Raw genomic sequence first — 19,164 nt, forward strand, 5'->3', positions numbered from 1 at the left:
CATCTACTCCAGGTTATTCTTTCTCCCTCCTCCAACTGAATCTGTCATGGATTTGACTAGCTGTTGGAGTTCTGCTAGAAGAAATATAATAACTTTTAATAACTGAAAAACACTGCAGATTGGATCTTAATATTTGCATTCTCAAATAAGTCAAGACTTCTCCCTTACGGAAGGGGTCTGAGCACTTTCAGCTATGTATGAAAAATAATTATGAGGGGAAAACTGAACTTAGTAAGAGAAAGAAAAAACTACAGTTGTATGTAGCCCCAAACCATGGCAACCAGTCTCTTCTCTGCAACCAGCTTCTTTCTAGCCAAGGCAGAGATTCTCGATTCTCATGATTTTCATCCAAATCCCAAGCAACAAATGCCTTAAAATGTACAAAAGGCTGGAAAGCCTACTGAATTGGCAACTATATTTGGCCCCTTTTCTATTGAATGTCTGTGCAGAAGAGCAGAAGATATCCAAGGATTTGGATCTTGCTACATTTCAGCTTTGTTAGGCCAATATAGTCCCAGTGAACAAGGGAACTCCTACAAGTTTGAAAGGCCCAGTGAGTATGTATGAGGATATTCAAGGCAAAGCTATTATATTCCTCTGCAATTTGTTATTCTATAATTAGTCAACAAACATTTATTAAATACCTACTATGTTCCAAGCACTGTGCTAAGTTCTGAGGATGCAAATAAAAATAAAAATACAGTCCCTGCCACCCTTGAGTTTATAATCTAACAGGGATATGACACACAAAGAAAGCTGAAAAAATGTGGGAAAAGGGAAAGAAGATACCTAGTTCATGGGCATGATGGAGAGTTCTAAAGAAGTCCAAAAGCAGCATAAGTGGACAGGAAATGAGGATTAGGATAACAAGATAGTATATACAATGCCATGTAACAAGAATGGACATAGTCCACTAGGTCAAAGAATATGAACAAGCAATTATTTAAGAACTATTAACAATAATATGAAAAAGTTATCCAAATCATTAATAATAAGAGATATGCAAATCAAAACAACCCTAAGGTTTCACCTCATACCTAGCAAATTGGAAAAGATGAAGAAAGATGGGATAAATCAATGTTGGAAAGGTTGTAGAAAGACAAGTTCACTAAGGAATGAGTTTTTGGTGGATCTGTGAATTGGTACAACCATTCTGGGAAGCAGTTTAGAATTATGTAAAAAAAAAAAACTTATATATCCCAGCCTCTTGACCCAGACATTCCACTGCTAGGTATATATAGCAAGGAAGTCCTTCTAAAAAGAAAAGTTTCAGACACATCAAAACTTTTCTAGCTGTACTTTTTATGACAACAAAGAACTAGAAATAACAGCAGATACCCATCAACTGGGAAATGACTAAAGAAGTTGTGGTACATACATGTACATGTACTGTAAAAACAATGATGGGTAGAGAGAATAATTAAATTACTTATAAGAACTGATGCAAAATGAAGTAATCAGAACCAGGACACCAGTAATTTGACAACATTGTAAATGAAAAGAATGAGAATAAAAACAAAGTGAAAACTGAACATTGAAAAATTATTGAAAGAAAGAAAAGAAACTAGGGTTAGGGTTAGGGTTCCAGATAAGAGCTATTAGAAGACTCTTCTCTCTGCTCCTTTGCAGAGATGAGGGTTTAGAATAATTTATATCACATCAGTATATTAGTTTTGCTGATATCTTCTCTTATTCCTCTTTAAAAAGACAAACTCTTTGTTTTAATTGATGTCCCTTCAGGATGTTAAAATTGGGAAGAGGCTTGGAAATCATCTTGTCTGTTCTCTACATTTTAAAGCTGAGGTCAGGAGAGATGACTTACTCCTAGGGCCATATGGCAGATATGGCACCCGAATTCTGCATTCACTGAACTATGTTGCCCCCTTTGAGCACAAAGTAAAGGAAAAGATGTTATTTGTTTGGCAAATTCAAAGTGTGAAGCAGAAAACATTGATATTATAGAACAAAACTAAAGAGGGTGGAAAGCATTGACTAGAGTGTTTTTACTCTTCAGTTTCAAGTATAACTTGGTGTGACATCGTAGACAAGACACTGGACTGATTTATAATGTAAGGGAGGAATTAATCCAAAGCACAGGAGAGGTGCAAAGAAAAGGAAAAAAAAAACCTCAACATTCCAGTCAGAGAACAGAAGGGGAATGGGTGAGCTCCAACTGTCACTCAGGCACTTCTTCAGCTGAGAGCCTGAGGAGGGAGGCAAACTTCTCAAGCTGGGAAGAAGCTGGATCTCTCCAGGGATCAACAGCTTTCCCTGTGAACCCCTGGACTCCTCTTCCTCGTTTTCAACAACACAGAGAGTCATCTGTAAATACTGTAGAAAGGGACTTTAAAAGGAAGCCATCTACAGAGAAATCAGCTGTCAAATATCTCATTCTATATTTCTCCCTGGCCTGCTCCTGGACCCCTGAATTAAAAGCTAGTTAGCTGAGGAACAGGGATCAACCCACAGCTGGCTGGAAGAGAGTTCAAGGCATTCAGCCTTGAGCCCTGAGAACTTGGGGGGACCAGTCTACCAGAGGGGCAAGTGTTAGGGTTTCCTACCCCCCACTTTTCTTGACTGATACCCCTACCTCTCCTTCCCTGTGTGAACCCAAATAAATTATTTACTACTTTAGAATTAGGTCTGGCTGATTTCTGACACTAGGAAAGGGGACAGAAGATTTGGAGGGAATCACATCTCTCCTCAAAAGGGGAAGGTTAGCTCAGGATCCCAGTAATCCAAACTTCGTGAGCCAAGGAACAATATCTCTCCTCAATAGTGGGGTGGCCCCAGGTTTCTGAAAGGAAGTGACAGTAGGTGTCCCTAAGGAAACCAGAGGAAGAAGAATCCATCCTGCCTCTCAGTAATAGCTGGGACCAAAGGGGAGGCAGTGGGTCATCTTACCAAAGCTAATCTCTCCAGTTCTTGTCCTCCATCTCCCAGAACTATTCTCTGAGAAGATATATTCCTTCTGGCAGGGGGACAAGACTTGGCTACCTCTCTCCCAGAAAAGAGAGGGAAAGAAGAATCTTCTCTTTCTCTCTCTCTCCCCATTTCCCTCTCTTTCCATTCCCCCTGTTCTTCTCTCAATTCTTCTATTACAATAGTCCAGAGACCTAGGTTCTAGTTTTGACTCTTCTAGGAAGAAGTTGTATGACCTTAGACATTTCTCTGGGCACAGGGTGCTCATCTGCAAAAAGAAGGGGTTAGACTACAATTTCCCTTCCAGCCAAAGTGGTATATGTTAGGTTTAGTAAAAGGATCAACTCTAGTACCATTATGTAATAGGCAGAAGGATTTCATGGAGGAACTTTACAAAGTATAAAGGATTCATCATTTACAAGGTGTTTGTTATTGTTGTTCAGTCATTTCGGTTGTCTCTGATTCTTTGTGGCCCTTTTTGGGATTTTCTTGGCAAAAATCCTAGAGGGTCACACAGCTGGTTAGTATCCGAGTTCAAGTTTGAACTCAAATCTTTCTGACTCCAGATTTGGTGCTCAATTCACTATGTCATGGAGTTGCCCACCTTGCTGCACTAGCCAAGAAGACCTTTATATACCTCAATTTTCTCAGCTATAAAATAGATTTTTTTCTTTATATTTTATGACTCCCAGGTTGTTATGAGGCTCAAATGAGAAATTATTTGTAAAATGTTTTGCAAACCTTAAAGCAGCATAAAAATACCAACTCTTACCTTATTAGCTATACTTATTATCAGATGCAATGGAAAGAACCCTAGATTTGAGAACAGAAGGTCCTAGGTTCTATCGCATACCATCTCTGCAAACTTGGGCAAGCAATTTCTCCTCTTTGGGGCTAAATTTTTTCAGCTATAATATGATGAGTTTGAAGTAAATGTTGTCTCAAATCCCATGCTTCTCTCAATGAAAGGATCCTGTACTATTGTCTAATCCAGATCAATAAAGTTGACACTGACTTGAACATGAATCAATAATAAATTTAAAAATACGTCAGTAACACTTTTTAAAAGTGAATGGTTTGAAGATGTTTATTCAGTCCTATAAATTTTTCTAAAATGAAGTCTCAATATTTTATTTCAGTTTAATATTCCAAATCTACTCATTTTGGGTTAGGTAATTTAAGGGAAAGTGTGATAAACTCCATGCTGGCCACAGGAGATTAAAAATTCCTCACATATCAGCTCAACCAAACCGAAGTCAAGAAGTAGTAAAAATATAAAAAACTTGTAACCTGAAGTCATATAATACCAACACCATGGAGCCATAGTTAGGGTCCCCAAATTTATCACCAAATCTCTTCTCTCTAATTCAAATTGTTTTAGTATCCAGAAGTCAGACCATATCCATATATCAATTATAATGATAAAAAGCAAATCTATTCATGGACATCTTGGTTACAGATCCCTTAGAGAACCAGAGAACCAATGCTAAAATTTTACTTCTTGTTTTTAAAGAGTTCAGAAGTAAAATGGGAAGGATTCAACTCAGTAAGAGCTGAAAAAGCCATCAGTAGGGCTGTGCTCACTATTTTCTCTGGCCAGTTCCAAACCAAGAACAGGATTAGGCTCTGGAACAGGGCCCTAAAGGCAATTGTGCTATCTCATGTCTTGGAGATAGTGGAAAATCCTCATGTGTCAGTGTTGCCTAGAGATGATAGCTAGACTAAATGACCTTTGAGATGCCATATTGACTCATAATTCCATTCTCAACCATAAACCTCAACGCAAGTTGAACTCCTACCCAGCCTGAGCCCTGACCTTAAGAAATGGAAGATGGAAGAAGAGAAAATGAGGAGAGAAAGAATTGAGGGGAGAGAAAATTAGAAAAGCAGGGAACCTAATTTAGTAAGAACAACAACAACAACAAAAAGAATTTTAGTTCCCTACAGGTATTCTCTTCTCTAGCTGTGAAAACTGGCGGGGAAGGAAAATTTCACAACAGCTTCATGAATGAGCAGCTTGTTTCCCTCTAAGGAAGTTTATAGCTGGACATCAGTAGTCAGAGTAGCAGTAATGTCTAGCAGGCAGGCTTCCAGAGTTCGCCAAGTGTTACAAGCCCTTCACAGAGCCCTAGATTTTTAAAGGTGAACTGAAACTATTTTAAGATCCCTCTTGGGCAGCAGATGGACAAAATGACGGATTGTTCATATTGTGGAACTGTTTTCATTACTGGGGGAATTGCAGCCCCATGCACACACACAGCATTTTGGTCCAAGTTAACAAGAAAACTGTTATTATTTGCTCCAGTAATTGATGTTCATTCTGCAAAAAGTGTAATAAGGTAATGTCTGCAGTGAGGTGTGGAAAAGAGATTACACTCGCAATGAAGATCTTTTGAGACTGCTCACATTGTTACAAACAAGATAGAAAAATACAGCCTAGACCATAATATAACCAGATGGGTAAGCAACTAAAGATTTGTTGTAAAGCTCTCTTTAGGGTCCCCAATGCCTTACAGGTGAAACTGTCATTTATGGAAGTTCTATTGGCATCTCAGTAACGAAAGCCCCTTGGATGGAGTCCAAGATTTGTTCATGTTTAATCTAATTCTGCTTTATGACATCTCACTTAATAGAGAGGTTTCCAGAGTAGTCCTTTTGCTTTACTTATTTGTGGTCTACAGTCAAGCTGAAGGAGCCACATTCAGTGATTCCCTTAGCCAGCACCATCGTGGCACATTCCCAACCTCCCTGTTCAGTATCCAGATTATGCAGGAGAGTAGAAATAAGGTTGAAAGTTTCAAAGGTGAAAATGTAGAGTCGAAAATGAAAGGGAACTGCCCCCCCACCCACCCACCATAGGGTCAGAGGACACTTGTGAACACAATGTTTGTTACCATTAACATCATGTATTTTCCAGAAATCCATAGAAGGCAGAAGGGAATTCCATTTCCTTGCTCTACACTCCATTGGTTCTTCCTTACTCTCTTCATCAGCCCCAACCCTTCAGACCCCAACTTCATCCTGTCTCCAGACTGGAGACATTTGTACTAATGAACTCTCTAGCATCTTCAAAGGTGCCTCCCCTTGGACGAGCTTCTTTACCTCTTTAGTCATCAGTCACTTCCTCTAAAAAACGCAAAGATTGGACTAGGAGATGTCATAAAGTCCCTTCCAGTGCTGAATCTGATGAGCCTTTTAAGATTGGAAGTGTGGACTGGGTCTTGTAGTTTTGTTGATGTTGGCATGTGCAGTGAGCACAGGAGTGAATGGCTTGGCTTTTCAGATGTTAATTCAGAAGTTTTTCAAGTGAATATGATGATTCCATTTATGAGCATATTCCCTTCATAGAAGAAAAAGCATTTAATGCTGTCTTGGGCTCCTGGATTATAATTTAGTGCTCTAAGAGGAGTTGTTTAGTTTTACGAAAAAGGGGGCAGAATGCAATGGGTTTAGTGAGCTTTGACTCACCAAATTCTTGGAATTGCCTGGCTTTCAGTCAAATTTAAACTACTTCTAATCTGGGCCTCCTGACTGCTGGGAAACAGTAGTTCTTTATCCCTTTCCTATAAGCATCTTGAGGACAGGGCTTTGTCTTGCTCGTTTGGGGAAATGGCCCAGAAGAGTGTCTTGAACAAAGCATATGTCAGAGGAAATATAGTTAAGTTGCCCCATGGGAGACCTCTAGAAAGTAGCCCCAATTGGCAGTTGGGGGTGAAGGTGAGAGGTAAGGGGGAATTTAATAATCTGGACTTGTGTTTGACTCATCCCTTGTTCTGAGAAGTTTAAGACAATTAATTCTACCCTGTTCACAACCCTTCCTCCACATTTGCTCTGTTCAGTAAGGCCAAAGGTATCTTGAAATGAGTTAAACAATAATCATGAGTACTTACTGTGTGTAAAACATAGTGCTCGAAACATTTTTTTTAAATGTCACAAATCAATGTGGACCTCTTGGATTCTGTTTATGAGAAAGGATCCTGACCAATCCAGAGCCATTGTAGCTGGTTGGACTTGGGCATTCTGTTGATAAGCACATCATCACTTGGGGGACATATCGTCCAACTTGGAACAGATTCATAAAGGACTTAGACTAGACTTGGAAGGAGGTAGTTTTCCCACCCCCTCTTCTGACCTTTTCTTTCTTTCAATTTTCACCTCCTTCCTATCCTTCCCACCATTTTATATAATCAATAATTTTGTGATTAGCCCCTATCAAAAAATCTGTTTTCAGGAAAGGGTCTGATATTGGTTAATTGGAGTTAGACTAGGGTTAGGTGCCAGGATTTCATTGATATGGAGAACCCCTGAGTGAGGAAACTCCTGCTAATGTAGTACAGCAGTTTTCTGTAATTTATAGTTTTAGAGCAGGATTCTTAAGACTTTTTGTGTTATGGCTCCTTTGGCAGTCTGGTGAGCCAATCGATGTCTTTTTATAAGAATAATAATTCATGACATTTTAAATGCATAGAATATTATTTATATGCATAAATGTTTTATTTATAAGATAATTTATATTTAAAATGCATGTAATACAAAGTAACCCAATTAAACTGAAATCATTGCCAACCTTTTATTTTTAATTCAGAGATTCTAGAATAAGAACATCTTTCTTAGAGTTACCTGAAGCACTGAGGTAAGTGACAAGTCCAGAGTCTTGAAGACAATTTGTGTCAAAGGTAATGCTTGAACCAAGTCTTTCTGATTTTAAAGTTTTTTTTGGTGCACTAACCCAAGTTGCCTGTTTATGCTATAGGAAATTCTCTTAACCTCTTAATGCCTTAGTTTCCTTATCTGTAAAATGAACTGGAGAAGGAAAGGGCAAACCCCTCCAGAATCTTTGCCAAGAAACCCCAAATGGGGTCACAAAGAATTGGTTGGACATGACTGAAATGATTGAACAACAATAACATGGCTTTGTTTGGCCTTTCTTCTCAGTATGCTTAACATGCAGGTGCCATGACCTCTGAAAGGGCAGAGGAAGGAAAGAAAAATGGTGAGCTACTAGAATTGCTTAGATACTTAATACCAATGTAACCATACTAAAACCCCTCTGGAAGGTTTCACTGCTCATTTTTAATGCCTGGATCAATGTCTCAGTTTGGTCAGCACTCTTAGAGACCCTAGATAGAACTCAGCACCCATGCAGAAACCGATTTCTCATGTCCAATAGTTGTAGCATCTGTATCCTGATGATACAACTCTCCTGAGTTGTTGAGGAAATTTTTGTCCTAACATGTCTAGCTTCCTTTGATTGACCTCAGAACCGGGGCTAGATCAGAAGTCTAAAATTAGATTAGATTTTCAATCTTCTATTCCTTGGATGTTAGAAAGACAACAGGGTTATGGATTTAAAGCTGGAGGGGAATCTAAAAGGCCATCAAGTTTAAACCCCTCTCCTCCCTATTTTTAGACAAGGAAACTCAGGCAGAGTTATCAAAGGACTTCTCCAGATCACACAGTTAGTACCTGAGGTAGGATTTTAACCCAGCTCCTCCTGATTCAAAGTCCAGCATTCTATCCTCCACACTATTCAGAGGTGGTTTTCTTGGGGCTGTAATATAAGTGCTAGAATTGCTTGCTATTGATGCTTTTTCTTGTTATTACAATACTTGATATTTTCACTAACTTGATCTAGTTTCACTATGCTACAGGGCATAGGTAATTTCTTGACAATAACCAAGTCTAAGAGGAAGTGTTAGATGAGATCTGAGCCAATAAGAGTATCTTGAATTGGCAATAACAGAACAGGGGACCCTCTATAAAACCTATTATACCCTTGTTAAAAGGAATTTTTCTTTCTCACTGAAAGGAATGTTTCCTTTGAATAAATAATAGCCAGTTCTAAGATTTGCAGAGCACTTTAAAAATATTACCTCATTTTATCCTCATGACAACAACTCTGGGAATTAGATGCTAATATTAGTTCTCTTTTTCAGATGGGGAAACTGAGGTTAAGTGACTTGCCCAGGATCACACAACTAGTAAACATCTGAGACCTGATTTGAACTCATGGCTTCCAGTCATGAGGTCCAGTACTGACTAGCTGCTTCTAACACTGAGAATAGTAATAAAAGAAATTTAAAGACTGTATATGTCTTACATCATCATGGGATACAAATGCATTTTTTCTTTTCTTTTACAAAAATAGAGGACTTTCGTTACAGAGCACTTAGCACAGTGCCTGGTCCATTATATCTACTTGATAGATGTTTATCAGTTTATTATTGATTGAACATACCATAAACTTTCAGAGTTCATTTAATGTATTGATTGACTTTCTTAAGTTACTTTTTTCTCTTACTTTTCTATTCTGTTAAAAATAAAGGAGAGCTCCCTGGGGAAGGGGAAATACATATTCAGAAATGAAGGTTATGTTAGAAAATATATTTTTAAAGAAAAAATAACTCAGGTCTTTTCATTACAAAAGTACTGATCTTTCATGCTATCCCTTCATAAATCCCATGCATATCCATTTTTCTACATGCAAAATCTGGATGAGAAGTAGTGTTCTTATCTGAAAAATATATTATAAATGATTATAGGGATTAGACATTTTTTAATCCTAATGGCACATAGGAATGAAATGTATGTCTCAGATGACTCAATACAATTTCAAATGCCAAAAAAAGCAAACTGGTAAAATGAAAATAAGTAGTTGTTCTAACAAAATGAGATCTATTTCAACTGAGCTACTGGACATTAACATAATTATATATTCCTATACAAATATTTTTATTCTATAAAAATAATTAAACTTATAAGTTTATAATGATGATGATGACAACTAGCATTTATTTATAGAACAGTATGTGCCAGGCACCATACTAAGCACTTTACAATTATTATCTCATTTGATCCTCAAAACAACCCTGCCAGGTAGGTGTTATAATTAGCTCCATTTTGTTGTTGTTCAGGTATTTCAGTAGTGCCGAACTCTTCGTGATCACATTTGGACTATTCTCAGCAACGAGATTGGGGTAGTTTGCCATTTCCTTTTCAAGCTCATTTCACAGATGATAAAACTGAGGAAAAGAGGAACAAGTCACTTGCCCAAGATCACACAGCCAGTATGTATCTGAGGTTTGGATTGAGGAAAATGAGTCTTCCTGATTTCAAGCCCAGTACTATAGCCACTGAGCCACCTACCTTCCCTATCCCCATTTTACAGATGAGGAAACTGAGGCAAACAGCAGTTAAGTAATTTGTCCAAGGGTGCATAGCTAGTGTCTAAGGTGGGATCTGAACTCAGGTCTCCCATGAACTCTATGTATAGCCCTTTAAGGTTTATAAAGCACTTTACTCATAAAAGAAACTTTTGTCCCCACTTTGTGGATAAGGAAATGGAGGATCAGAGATACTAAAGGATTTGTCCTGAATCACATTTCTAGTAAGTTTCAGGGCTCAGATTTAAACTCAAGGATCTCTTAACTCCAAGTTTTAGGGGTCTTTCCATTAGGTCACAGAGCCTTCATTTTCACATGCTAACTTCAGAGGAAAGTCACTAATTTTGAAGACTATAGCTATTCTACTTAAGGGGATCAAAACACTGTGTACATCAACTTTGTAACTAGTCTTCCATCTTGAAAAAAAAGTTTTAAAATAAACATAACTTCTGTTCTTTTCATGTTTTTTCAATGAAATTTGATACACGAGGTCATCAAGGGACATGATAGCAATGATTAAAATTCCCAGAATTTCAAACATAAAAATAGCCTTTAAAAGGGAGAAAAGTAAAATAAAACTGCTTGTATTCAAATTTAATTTGGAACATATAGAATTTTATTAATTAACATGTAAGAGGCAACTAGGTGGTACAGTGGGTAGAGTGCTGGACCTGTGAAGAATATTTATCTTCCTGAGTACAAATCTAGCCTCAGATACTTACTAGTTCTGTGACCCTGGGCAAGTCACTTAGCCCTGTTTACCTCAGTTTCCTCATCTGTAAAATGAGCTGGAGAAGGAAATGGCAAACCACTCCAGTATCTTTGCCAAGAAAACCCCAAATGGACAGGGGCAAACATACCCCTTTCCTTGATGAGTCAATAATAAGTCTGTCTTCCAGGACAAAACTGGAATTGGCCAGTTTTACAACCTCACTATCACACAGTCCCTCTCCCTATCTCTCCTCTCTGTTCCATTACTCAGTCCTAATTAGAAGGCCTGGTGAGCAAGGATGGATTGGGATGGCTCATATTCTTGGTAATTCTATGGAGATTTTTTTAAAGCACTTAAAACAGCGACTAGGACATAGTAAATACTTGAGGAAGGCTAATTTTTTGGCTGATCAATTGGAAATCCAGATGTGTATACTATACAGTGAAATTATTTAAGGGATAGACAAATTTCCTCTGAGACCAGAAAAAAATGGTAGCAGATGAGATCTGAAACATCAAAGATTGGGATCTGTTTATGTGAATATCATTAGAAATAGAACTCTAAGATTTGGGGGGGATAGTGATAGATCACAGAAACCATCCAGGAAGAGTCTCTACAATATATTTCTAGGTTCCTATTAGGGATCCAGAAGTGTTTTTATGAATGTAATCAATCTTCTTTGGATGTTTTGTTTATAATAACCCATTGTGGCAGGAGAGAGGGATAAACCGTGTCTGCAAAGTGAATCTGTTTTGCTAACATAAACACAGGGTTCCCCAGCAGTTGACTCTCTCTCTAGTGAGAAACAGAGGCCTGCTTCTGGGGGGATCAAAGGCTCACCCAGGGAGCAGCAACTCTCTCCAGCTGTATGTTGGCTTTCCTTGTGTATACATGGAGAAAAGAAAAAGCTGATAAGGATCCGGTTTCTCGGAGTTCTTTATTGCTTATTACCAGAATAGGGCAAGTTGCAGGAAAAAGTGTCTCATGTACACATGTTTCAAAGCTAACCACATCTAGCTGGCCAGATCTAATTGTCATTCTTTAAATGACAGGATGTGCCTATCTTTTGACCTATCATACCTTTTTTAACATGGTACAATGAGAAAAAAAAATAACCTATAGCATAATATATCCTCAGGTTAACTGCATTCCTTTCTTGCTAAGAGCATTGAGGTAACACATAGACCAGATACTTTGGGGGCCCCATAATAGGCAATGATGTCTTACACTAGTTCACAAGTTCCTGTTTTGGGGGGTGTTGACTTAAAAGTCAAAAGGTTATGTCTCTTTCAGCCTTCTTTCTCCCTAGAGCCAAAGATAAGAGTGTCACCTCTCTAAGAGGAAAAAAGAATATGCTTTCTTGGCTAAAGGTACTGTTAGCTAAAAGGTTCAATTTATATCAACATTACTCATCAAGTTTTGGTTCAGTAGACTATTAGCTATTTCTGTGGATCTGTTATCTCCAGAGAAGATACTCCATCCATTTGTACAGCTCAAGACCCATTCATGCCATCTCATCCTGTGAGATTACTCTCCAAGAACTTCTCCTCTATACATAGTCCTTCTAAAACACTGAAATCTTCCCTTTGGGTTTTTCTTTCTCATAGATACCTATTCAACTCTAGAATTATCCAACTGTTTCCCCCACTCTTATCTAGGACCATTCCATGTCCATCTCTCACCCTAGAGCTGAAGATAAGAGTATCACTGCAGATAAGAGTATCCCCTCCCTAAGAGGAGAAAAGGGTATTCTCTTCCTTGGCTAAGGGTGCCATTAGCTAAAAGGCTCAGTTTATTGCAACATAATGCCTCATAGAATTTTGGTTTAATAGAACAGTGGCTATTTCAGCGGATCTGTTGTCTTGCATCGATCTGTACAGTTCAATACCCATCCATGCCATCTCATTCTATGAGATTATGGTCTATGACCTCCAAAGTCCTTCAAAACACTGAAATCTTTCCTTTGGGTTTTTTTGTTTTCCATAGATATTCATTAAACTCTAGAATTATTCGGTTGTTTTCCCTACTCTTATATAAACACTCCATGTCCTTTTTTGATCTGGCATACAGTGGTGATGGGATCATAGGTTGAGAGCTGTAATGAATCTCAAAGGCCATTTAGTCTAACTTTCTCATTTTATAGAAGAAGAAATGGTGGCTGAGGGAAGGAAGTCAAGTGACTTGCCTTAAGTCACAAAGATTGTATCAGAAGTGGCATTTTTGACCCTGGTCTTCCTAGACATGTCTTACACTGTGTATTTAATGCCATTCCCTTTATGCAGATCATCATATGTAAATAGCTGCTGCCAGTTATGTCAATTTGCCATTTCTATTCCGTTACCCTTTGGGCCATCTGCAATTCTGATTCTTCTGGGATCATAGTATTGCATCTTTCACAACCACAAAGTATCGCATAAAAAATAGTGGCATTAAAAAAGATGGATCGGCAGGGCAGGGAGCCCTTTGAGTATTACTTAAAGTATTCTGCAGATTCCCTATATTTTATTGAGCTCATTTTCCTCCTCTCTTTTAATTCTCCTTCAAAATCCTATTCTGACACCTCCTGATAACTTGTCTTCTGGAAGGTTATATAAGAGCAGTACAAAACTCTGTCAACTCCTCACAAACTAAAAAATGCTTCCAGTACAGTCCTGGTAATAGATTCAATCTATTCTATGAAGACCAAAAAAGCTAAGTTCAGACAGGCTTTTAGTCAGCAGATTGCCCACTTCCAATTGATTTTGGGGCCATTTTTCTGGGAAACCAGGAAATAAGAGGATAAGACATAAATAGATGACTACAGTGAAAGATGAGACATAAGTGTATTAGAGCATTGCAAAACAAAGTACCATTAGAAGTCATAGGATCAGAGATCTGGAGCCAGAAGGCAGCTCAGAGGAAATCTAGTCCACACCTCTCATTTTACAGATGAGAAAAACTGAGGCCAGGAAGATTTAGGCTAAGTCACACAGGGAGTAGAGGCAGCTGTTGTTCAGTGATTAGAGCAATGGGCATGGTGTCAGGAAAACCTGAGTTCAAATACAGCCTCCTTACTATGTGACCTTGGGCAAGTCACTTAACTTCTGATGTCTTACAAAACAGGATCCATTGGATCCATTGAAGAAGAAAATGACAAACCATTCCAGTGTCCTCACCAAAAAACTCCATGGAGAGCTATGGTCCATGGGGTCACAGAGAGTGGGATATGGCTGAACAACAATACCACCACACAGGTAGTATTTTACATATATTTATGTTTAAATATATGTATTCAATAGTATGTTATTAAATACATTTTGAATATATACTGTTCTATAGTATACTATATATATACTCTCAAATATATTAAATATATGTTATTCTATACCATACTCTATGCTATTGAATATGGGTTGAATATAGGATATATACTACTGAATACATACTACTATCCTACCCTATACTATAAAAACACTATCAAATATATAGTAAATATATACTATTCTATACTCTACTATATAAAAAAATATACTATTGATTAGATAATATACTATATATACTATCAAATATATATTGAATAAATACTATTCCATACTCTACTATATATACACTATTGAATCTATACTATTCTATACTATACTCTCTCTATACTATTGAATATATATTGAATATATGCTGCATATACAATCTATATTCAAAGGAGGATTGACACCCAGGTCTTCTGAATTCAGAGTCATAATTTTGTGTATTTTTTTCCTTCATAAAAGAGCAAAGACCATTAAGGAAGTTTGGGGAAAGGTCCCTTAGAGGGGTTGGCATTTGAGTTCAATTTTAAAGGATGGGTAGAAATTCCACAAGGGAAGAAAGAAAAGAACATTCCAGATACAAGAAATAGTGTGAGCAATACAGCAGAGAAAGAAAAGCATAGCATGCTGGCCAAGCAGAAACTATTCCATTTTGGGGAGAGGATAATATATGGGTCTGGGAGGTTTTTTTTAATATTACTGCATTAAGTAGGAGCATACATGGCAAGACAAGCAGCAGGATGCAATTAAGATGGAACTGGGGAGATAGAAACAAATCTGTAAAGGAGAGCATATTTAAAGGAAAGGCAACGTTTTAATATTTTATCATTAAGAATGCCTTTTGGAATATGGAACTGTATGAACCCTGGCTAGATTGGTTCATAAATCTGCCTTCCTTTTCACTGGCTTGTTGCAAAGGTTCATGCTGCACTGAATGCTGGAACCTGAAATCCACCAAAAGCAACAGAAAAGGCAGTTTTCTCTCTGTTTAGGGGTCAGCTCTGGCTGCCGCAGCCTTCTGCCCATGGTTTTTCATGCTAATAAATTTCAAGCATTCTGACAAAGTCCACTCCTTCGCCTGCTGCTACTTGCTTGACTCTGTGGAAAGGATTTGCTGGGCTGTGCAGGAAGTTACCTGGGCTGAAATGTGAGGACTTTCTGGGCATGCTCGTGTCCTCAGTGCCACAGGCAGAACCTTCTGCAGCTCATCAAAGTCTGAGGCATACCTCCAGCTCTCCCAGACAGTGAAGTGACATAAAACTGATGCATTATCATTACCGACGCCCTGGTGCTTGTGAAGTATGACTCCCTTAGTTCAACCCTACGATTTAGCAAGCCTTAGATTCGGAATTAGAGCTAGTAGCCTTTGTTAATTATCTTTTATCAAATAATTAGTGAAAGTCATAATCCTTCCTGATGTGTAGAGAATGGTGACCAGCTGTTTTTCTTCCTTTCAGGACAGAACAAGAAGAAATAGAAATAGACCCTGGGTGCAGCAGAAGGTCCCAGTTTAGCTTAGGTGGATTGGGAAACTTCCTAAGTGAGGGGAGCTGGATGACATTAAGGAGAAGACCCCACAGAACCTATGAAATACTCGTCTCTGAAACTTTTTTTAAAACCCTCACCTTCTGTCTTAGAATCAATACTGGGTGTTAGTTCTAAGGCAGAAGAGTGGTAAGGGCTAGGCAGTGGGGGTTAAGTGATTTGCCCAGGGTCACAGAGCCAGGAAGTGTCTGCAACCAGATTTGAACTGACGACCTCCCATTTCTGGTCCTGACTCTCAAACCACTGAGCCGCCCATCTGCTCCCTGAAGAATTTTTTAATGGACAGAAAATCTTGGAGCTGGGGAAATGGGGGGGGGGAGGAATTTGGAGAATGTAAGAGATTGAGAATTGGCTGGACCAGAATTGAGGTACCAAATATATAGCTGTTGAGGAGGGGGATGTGGTATCCAGAATTGGCAAGGGCTCTCAGTAGACCCCACTCTGACTGGAAAAGATCTCCCTCCTTTCCTGGCCCTCCATCTCATTCCATCAATTAGGGCCTCTTGGGTTAATGAGGTCCTCTTTTAGAAGGTAAACTCCTTAAGGGGTTATAGAATCCTAGAATATTAGAACTAGAAAGAATTCTATTCTGATTGCCTTATTTAATAGATCAGAAAAACTGATATGCAAGGAATTAAATCAGTTTGTTCAGGGCCACACAGAAAAAGAGGGCCAGGGTAGGGGGAAATGCTTAAATATATTTAATCAGCCAGCTGGGATCAGCCTGAATGAGCTAACTGATTTTGATAAGAGGGAAAGGTACTTTAAAAGCATGAAGAAGGAATATAAATTCAAATCTTGGGTTTGGAAAAGTCAGCAGATTGAAGTGGGGAGCAGAAAGGATCAGAAAGAGAAACTTGCAGGTAGGAGAGACATGGAAAGAAAGGGAGAGAGGGCCAAAGACAAACTTCACCAACTTGGCAATTCTTTAAGGTTGCTGATTTCCTAATAATAAAAATCATCTCTTGAACCACCTTTGGCCCAGCTGCTCTGAAATATGGATGCCTAAACTAAATGGCGGCTAAGATCCGTTCCAGGCTATCATTCTGTGATTCTTTGATTTCCCAGGAGCTCATATGATAGAAGCCAGAAGGAAGATCTTAATGAGACTTGATAAGGATAAGTGAAGTCTTGGTAGTTGGTGCCTTCTCTTTGAGTTTTCAGATAATATTATAGGCTATTAGGATTTGGACTTGTTTTCTCTACTGAAGACCCAAATTACCACAAGCCTTTTTATGATTCAGTAAAAGTAATTTGTGAAACTGTTCAACCAGTATGTTAAGATATGCTGAAAAGCTAGATCCCCTGTTTTCCCCTCACTATTGCCCATTATCCTCAATATCCCTATAATTTTTTGACCACCCTTCTCCATCATCCCTCCACAACCCAGTTCCACAGTCATCTCAATCATACTTTGACAAGACCAGAGAGCAAAAGATGCCTTGATTTTTCTGCCTGACCAAAAGCAAAACAGGGAGTTAGTGCAATTGCAAAATTGTTAGTGACTTAGAGGAAAGGGATCATACTTCTTAGTCAGAATCATTGAAGGATGACTTCTCTGGGCCTCATTTCTCCCATTTGTAAAATGAATGGATTGGAACTCATGAGTTGGAAGAGAAGTTCCTTCCCTATCTGAAATTCCATAATCCTATGATCCTGGGAGACAATAATTAAAAGTCACCTTAGTCATGAAAGACTTTCTGGTTCACTTCAAGCCTATGACCAAAGCAAAAGTTCTTACTGGTAACAAAGAGCTTTTGAGTCACAAAACTTAGAAAGTTCAGCTTTTTTTAATTCAGTGCTGTTTGTTCACTTCAACTAAAAATGTCCCAGAAGCAGTGAAATCAGGCTCAGGTAAAATTGCTCTGTCCTTCCATCAAAAGGAGTTGCCAACCTCATTATGTGCCATATTTTTATCTACTGTCCCCATCACAATAAAATTGTAAAAACTGAAGAACTTTAAAGGTAACCTCCAGAAAAAATGACTAATTGTATGATGTAAGATGGGACCTCATTTGCAGAGATGACATAAAAGCAGATCTAGTTTTAGAATGGGATCTGGGATTGGGGAGGAGCATGGTTGTTGCTGAAAAAGACTATAAAGAAGATTTTTAAAATTATAGTGGTAATAGATTCTTAATAAGTAGCTTTGGGAAAGTAGAATCAGTGGGATAAGGCTATTTTCAAAGACTTTCCTAAAAAAAAAAAATCTGGAGTCCTTTGGCTGTTAGAAAGGTTCTGTAGGTGGGAAAACATTGTATTCATTTCCTTGTCCCTCAACACTTTCCTCCTGAGGAAAAATGTTAATAAAGCATTTGTGGGATATTTTTTTTTTGGAGGGACAGACCATTCAGGACATGTGGGGATTTAATTCCAAACTTGCCTTCTCACATGAAATCCAGAATTGTAACAATAGAACTTCTCAGGAAAAGAGAAAAAAATTCCCACCCCTAGGATATTATTTCCATGAAACTGCAAAAAGGAAGAAGATGTGGGAAGAGAAGAGCTGGCCTAACTCTGGCAGAAAGCTGAAAATGAGAAAAAGAGATTCACAATGTAATCCATCAAAAGGTCAAATAAGATAATGAGAGAAAGGAAGGAATGAGTTATGGAGAACCTTTGAACAATGAGACTTACCATTTGTCTTGTCATTCTCCCATTTCATCTTCTTTGGCAAGGCTGACTCCTGTAACACAGATCTATACCCAAAAGGACCTGCTGAAACAAAGATGATGTTCCTGACACTTAATGTAATATTTTATCTTTTAAAAAATGAAAACTGATCTAGCCATCATCAACTCAATATTATTGAGTACTTACTTTTAGTTACCACCCTATAAAAATTATCTTCCAGGCTCTGCTGGAAGACTTAAAGTGAAAGGAAGCTCATTACTACACATGGCCCATCATTCTAAACTGTCAAGATCTTTTTAGATACCAATTCTATCAGCCAGTACATTCACAGTTCCTTCCATCTTCAAGACAGAGAAGTATGTCATCTCTTCTAAATCAGTGAGAAATATTAAATACAATAGGACCAGGCATAGATGACTATTAATTCTCGGGTATAGACCTCACTCCAGATTGACAAAGATCCATTAATAGTCATGATTTTTTTGGGGGGGGGTATGGAATTAATGCTGATATAACTGTAGACAAATAGGTACTTTAAAATACTGCTGGTGGATTTGTTAGTTCAATCTTTTTAAGAGAATTTTTCAATTACACACTGTTACAAAAATGTTCAAATCTTTTGACCCAATTTTCATACCACTAGGCATATGCCCTAAACAAGTAATGGTCAGGGGGGAAAAGATTGATCTATAGAAAAATACTCTTAGATATATTGTTTTTAACAGTCAAAAAAATAAACCTGGAAAAGGACTATGGTCTATTAGGAAATGGATGAACAATTTATGGTATAGGAACAAAAAAGAAGAAATGATAAATAAGAATTCAAAGAAATTCAAGACTTATAAGGAATAAATCAGAGTGAAAGAGCAAAATACACAGTGAACATAACTATGTAAAGACAGAC

The 19,164-nt window shown here is 38.1% G+C and overlaps 1 long non-coding RNA gene across 1 annotated transcript in view; it reads right to left on the bottom strand.

Moving 5' to 3' along the window:
- Nucleotides 1-18,628, bottom strand: part of LOC103106144 (uncharacterized) — a 34,633-nt gene extending 16,005 nt beyond the window's left edge. Inside the window, exons 1-2 of the long non-coding RNA XR_001627201.2 lie at nt 18,447-18,628; nt 18,264-18,341 (exon numbers count right to left, since the gene is read on the bottom strand). This is a non-coding gene — a long non-coding RNA (uncharacterized LOC103106144). The remainder of the gene's footprint in view (nt 1-18,263; nt 18,342-18,446) is intronic.
- Between the last annotated feature and the right edge of the window lie 536 nt (nt 18,629-19,164).

The sequence above is a fragment of the Monodelphis domestica genome, chromosome 2, assembly GCF_027887165.1.
Source record: "Monodelphis domestica isolate mMonDom1 chromosome 2, mMonDom1.pri, whole genome shotgun sequence".
NCBI classification, from domain to species: domain Eukaryota; kingdom Metazoa; phylum Chordata; class Mammalia; order Didelphimorphia; family Didelphidae; genus Monodelphis; species Monodelphis domestica.